Below are 6135 nucleotides of genomic sequence, written 5' to 3' on the forward strand. Positions count from 1 at the left end.
TTCCCAGCTTTCTCTGCTGCTAACTTATAATTCTGCTTTCTTACTTTGCTAAATCAGATGTCAACAATCTTTTTGCTCGATAGCTTCCAAATTATGTTGCTGTCATCTTCATGCCTCTTCTCTTTGTCCTTGTGTGTTTACTGTTTTTTTTTTTTTCTTTTAGCAATTTATGTAATTTTAGTAGATACTGGGAAGAAATAGGGGCAAATGTTTCTGTTTACTCTCGTTTCATCAACAGCTTAATGTTGCCTTTGGATATAGAGATATTTTATTTTTATAAAATGGCATTAATTAATCCTTTCCCTGACAATTTTTTAATTTATTTTTATGTTACTTCTTTCTCTAAATCAATTACGTGTTCATTCATGTTTTCTTCTATATTTTATGATTTAATTTATATTAAATTTTAAATTCACCCAGATTTATTTCTATGTATATGTTCTTTAAATATGATAACCAATTTTCCTTGCCATTTGTTAAATAAGTTATAACTTTGCCATTGTTTGATTTTGCTTTATTATCATTCAATTCCCATGATATCTAGGAATGCTCTTATGGTTGTGTTGGTTTACTATTAAATAGTACCATGTAGAAAGACCTGAAGGTTTTCTTTTAAAAGAAACAAGAACAGAATGTTGTGATTATTTTTTCTGGGTAATGAGTAAGATAATCGGGTGCTAAGTATGTTTAAATTCAGTTTTTAGAATATAAAAGTAACCTTTTACTTTATAATCTAGCTATTCTTGAACTAGCTAAATTTTTTTAAATGCATTTTTAAATTTAATGAACACATTTGCAGATATTTCTTTGAGTGGAAGAATAATGAGTTCAGAATAATCAAAAGAAATCTTGCTGCTTAATTCTCTTGAAATTTTTTTCACCTGCATTGTTACATTTTTATTTAGTTAATTCAGATTCACTAGTTAATTCCACCTACAGTTTTTGTTTAATTTCTTTCTATATTAACCCCGAGTCAAATATTTTTCTGCTGTGTGGCAGAAGATTCTGCAGTGATGGCATTTACGTTAAAAGCTATGGTGGGGGTTTAGGGAAGAATAAGTTGGATGGTGTTATGAACTAAATCGTGTCCCCTCAAAATTCATATATTAAAGTCCTACCTCCCCATCTGACTGTGTTTGTAGATAAGACCTTTAAAGAGGTGATTACAGTTAAAGGAGATCATAAGACTGGTGTCCTTACACAAAGAAGAAAAACCAAGGATGAGTGGCCACAGAAAAAGGCCATGTGGGGTCACAGCGAGAGAAGGCAGTTGTTGTCTGCAAGCCAAAGAGACCGGTCTCAGGAGAAACCAAACCTACCAAGACCTTTATCTTGAACTCTAGCCTCCAGAACTGTGAGAAAATTAATTTCTGTTGTATAAGCCACCCAGTATATGGTATTTTATTATGGCAGCCTCAGCTAACACAGCTAGATAAGTGTATAAAAGATCTTCATGTTTGTCCCTTTGAGTTCAGTGAACACATTTAGGAAAACTGATACTGTATTTCTTTTCTTTAAATATGATCCTGTTGGCAATCTACTAAACTGATTTCATGACCCGCTAATGGATCACAACATAAAGATTATAAATCACAAATTTGTTCTACTATATCAACAACACAAGGTTGAAGGACAGACCAGAGAGATGACATACCACTTTGTGTGAGCATGAGGCATGCTTCTAGACAGGACAGAGTTCTCAGCTCGGTCACCCACGTGGATGGAAGAGGTGCTTCAGCAGACTTCCTGCTGCTCAAGACAAAAATGCTACTTCATCACCATGCCAGATTTTTTGTGTTTGGTTATATCTTTAAATGAAGTAAGTTACTCAATTGTTCTCTATCTCAGTTTATCAACATGCAAAATGGAAACAGACCCCAGCTTAATTTCAGAAAATGTTTGGTTAAAATAAGTTACACATGAATAACATCTGAAAAACAAAATTTTAAAATATGTGCCAAATGATGATATTTAATAGTTTATAATTTATCTTCCTTTAGTATTTGCCTTTGTCAAAATACATACAAGGAAGAGATTATAACAATAACAACAAATGGTTATAAAATAAAACAAATTTGAGTTGATAAATTTGAGGAATTATTACCAATAAAGTATTCTATTCTTTGATCTTAACTTTTTATCAAAAGTAGATCAATTGGATGCATCAAATAATTTTTAAAAACAGAACCACATTTGGTTATGGTCCATTAAGTCAACCGCATCAAATTAATTGCATTTCCCTTTCAATATGATGGCTTACTGTTTTGATTTTTATTATAAAATAATATGAACAGTATAAAAACTCAGACTAAAGTAAATTTCTTTTTTAAATTTCTGAAATCACTAATATTCCACCTCTCAGAGAAAAAGATTCCTATCATTAGTTTTTGTCCCAAAATGGGAAAACAGGAAAAGTTGGAGAAAAAATGATGGAAATGAAGCCAGAGAGATGGCAGTAACCAACATTCTGAGCCTTGGCTCCCAATGTGCAGCCATTTGCATCTTTAGTAAAGTTCTTGAACTGATGTCCTGCCAGCTGTGCCTCGATTTTTGTAGACACTAGTAAATGGGTTGTGTTCTCATAGGAACTGAAACGGGAGGTAGAGGATATGGGGAGGGTGACAGTTGTGGGACAGCGACAGCTAGTCATGGCACAGCTGATGTCTGGGCTACATCTCCCCCATATTTTCATTTGACTCAGTGATCTCTGTGTATTTTTTAAATATAAGCCAGTTGATCGTGCATTTGCCCTTGAGATGACTCCACTTACCCCTTGTGCCTCTTCTGCAGTTCCCATGGCCAGTTCTAGGCAAGTCACCTCTCCCTTGGGGCCTGGGCTTCTTTAACTGTCAAATTAAGAGTTTAGACAAGTCGCTAAAACCTCCATCTGTAGAAACCTCTGCTTTCTATGTGTAATATCTCTAAATATATCTTGTATTCCTTGAAAGTTGATTTTTTATTTTATTTCTTCATAGTCTCTATAATGCCTAGTTCTCCAGTTCAGTTCCCGAGGCATTTAGTACATAATTAACTGCCTGCTATAATCCCAGCACAATATGTTGGATGATAATATCCACTAAATAATTAAAGAGTCGGATTCTTTTGATAAAGTACTACCTTTAACTTTTAGAGTCTACATGTTGTAGATGGCTCTACCAAGTTTTTGTTTGTGGTTTGTTCATTTTGTTTGCAAAACAGAAAATGTTACAAATTAAAATGCTCTGAGAGACAGAAGAGATGATACCATAAATAACTCTAATGAATCATTATTTTATTAGAATATTGTATACTTGGTTACTATAACACTTAAATAATCTCAGCCAAAAAAAAAAAAAAACCTTATACAAAACCATTTCTATACACATTTAACCTATTTTTCAGTAAAAGCAATATTGTTGCTTAAAATAACATAACGTCATAACATAATGAGCAATGCAAGCTGAATACACCTGTGCTTGGGACCTATAAAAAGAGCAAACTGAACTAAACTTTAAGCATGTGTTAAATCTTGACTATATTTTTTTCAGAATTAATGGAAATGCAAACTTCATATGGAGCCAAATCTCTGGGTGTGACTCTGCCAAGAAAAATAGATCTTTGAAGGGTGAAAGCAGGTGGGAAACAAATGTCTTTATAAACCTCATTCAGTCATAACCCAGCCAATGAGAATGTTAGTGAAATTCAGTCTCTTGAACACAGCATATTCATTTACCCAGAGATATCCTTTGATACCTAAGGTATGGCCTATTCTAGCAGATGAGGTTTTATTTCTGATGTCTGTTATAATCCCACCAATCTTATTCATCTGAGTTTTAGTCATCTAACAAGTGTCTACATAATAAATGCTTTGTCATAAGTGCTATGTCAGTGGCAGCTTCAGGAGAGGAGGTTTTTCTCTTGAGCCTTGAAGACTATGTAGGCATTTACCAGTCAAGACATCAAGAGGAGCTCATTCCAGCCAGAGAACAGAGTCAGCACCGGTGGGCTCTTTGCATGATAAGAAGGCCTTTTTATGATGTGGCTTCGCTCCCTTGCCTATCTTAAGCCATCTCTTCTTCTCCTCCGTTTCTAGCATAATATGCAATCACGCTCAACTAGTAGCTCTTTATCTCCATGAGTTATGCATACTACTTACTCGGTGGCTTGCTTTAAAACCACACACTCAGCTTTTAAAAACAAATTCAAGCATTACTTTTCAGTGAATCTTTTCTTGTTTCTGCCCTCCAACCCCAGTAGAGTAACTTCTCCTTCCATTTTGTCCCCAAATACTTCATGGCATCTCTCTGTTTATATGTGAGTCTTCCCTTCTAGCCCCTCTAGTTCAGAGTCTGACTCTTCAATAGTTGTGGATCCCTGAAGAATAAAACATTGCCTGGCACAGCAAAAAATCAATATGTATTTAATAAGTCGACTTGTGGAAAAACAATATTAGGTCCTTGAAGGGGCCTATTCTTTCCTAGAATTTGAAAGATTTTTAAATGATTAAAAAAGAAAACACGCTGTTAAAACACTTCTCTCAAGCTAGACTAGGAGAAAAGATTCAGTGGTTAGTAATCAGGTTCCATGTCCTCCTCTCTGCATAAGTTACTTGAGAAAAATGCTGCAGTATATCTTTTCCAGTTCAAAGAGAAGTGGTGTGCTGAATTTAAGTGAGAGTGGAGAGCTCACTCTCTGTTCCTTATTCTGTGTGTAATCTAATGCTAAAGACAATCAGTGTCTATTAAAGTAGAAGAAAATTAGGTGATTTTCACTATCTTCGAATTTTGGGAATGACTCAAAAGACTTTGAGCAGTAAGTTATGTGAGGCCAAATATCTGTTTATATTTATGTCCTATCACATCCTAGCATATCATATTTTGTGGTCAGGGGCAATTTAACTTTATATCCAGATCCATATCTATGGTACATTAATTCCACTTTGAAAGATATTAAAAGAATCATTGCTTTTTGTAAGCAAGTTTAACTAAAAATTATATATTTTCTATAAAATAAAATTCTCCAGTAAAGTATAAAGAAGAAAGTCAAAATTTTTTAAAATATCCCCTCACATGTATCAGAGGAATCAGTATTATTGTGTTGACGAGCAGATTTCCTAATCTACTGTCAGTGTGTTCTCTCGTCCACTCATACGGACACACGTGTACGCGCACATGTACACACACAAATACAAAGATACAGTGGAAAAGAAGATAATATGTAAAAAATAACCATAAAGGTATATCTTTTGAGTTGCTATTTTACATACCATCTTCCTTCTGACTGACTGTACTGTTTAATTTCTCCAGTGTAATGTGGGTTTCCTCGTTTTATCCTTGTCTTTTATTTTTTAATTTTTAGGCGAGGCAACCCTTGGTTGACCTCACAGATTGCAAAGACCTCGTCAGCTTACAATCCTTTATTTTTTTTAATTTTTATTTCTTATGCCTATAGCACCTGGTCTTCCTAGGTGATCTCCCATCCAAGTACTAACCAGGCCTGACCCTACTTAGCTTCTGAGATCAGATGAGATAGGGCTTCTTCAGGGTGGCATGGCCATAGACTATCCTTGTCTTTAGCAGGAATGGATCTAATGGTCTCAAGTTATGTAAATGCTAGCTGGGGGGCCGAGGTGTATATATCACACTGTCAAGGAAGAAGTATCCTTGAATGCTTTCTCTGTATCTTTAGATTTGATATGTAGTTTCCCTTCATATAAATATTAATATGGTGAAACCAACTGATAAATTTCCTAATGTGGAGCCATACTTGCAATCTTGAACTAAACACAACTTTTTTTTTCAAATGTGCTATTGGATTCTGTTTGTCATTTTTTATCTTAGAATTTTTGCATTGCTATTGATAAGAGTATCTGTAGTTGTTTGTTTTGTGCGCTTTTAATTCCATTTTAGTGCCAATAAATAAGTTATTTGTTTAAATGGAAAATTGCCTAATATGTGAAAATAAATGAGAGAATGGCCAAAAATAATCTTCAATGCTGGCATAAATGACAGAGAGAATATTTTGAGAAATATTGAGAATATTTTTCTAAGATTCCCTCAAAAATAAGATAGCTACCTCTCAAAAATAATGTGTAAACTCATTTTCATAAAGATTAGACCCTCACTGAGAATTCTTTCCATGGATTTTTTTTTGTCT

At 34.2% G+C, this 6135-nt stretch overlaps 1 pseudogene; it reads right to left on the bottom strand.

The window, feature by feature from the left end:
- Window positions 1-5421: 5421 nt before the first annotated feature.
- Window positions 5422-5540, bottom strand: LOC111742713 (annotated as a pseudogene).
- Between the last annotated feature and the right edge of the window lie 595 nt (window positions 5541-6135).

The sequence above is a fragment of the Pteropus vampyrus genome, unplaced genomic scaffold (genome assembly GCF_000151845.1).
Source record: "Pteropus vampyrus isolate Shadow unplaced genomic scaffold, Pvam_2.0 Scaffold99, whole genome shotgun sequence".
In the NCBI taxonomy this organism is placed as follows: Eukaryota; Metazoa; Chordata; class Mammalia; order Chiroptera; family Pteropodidae; genus Pteropus; species Pteropus vampyrus.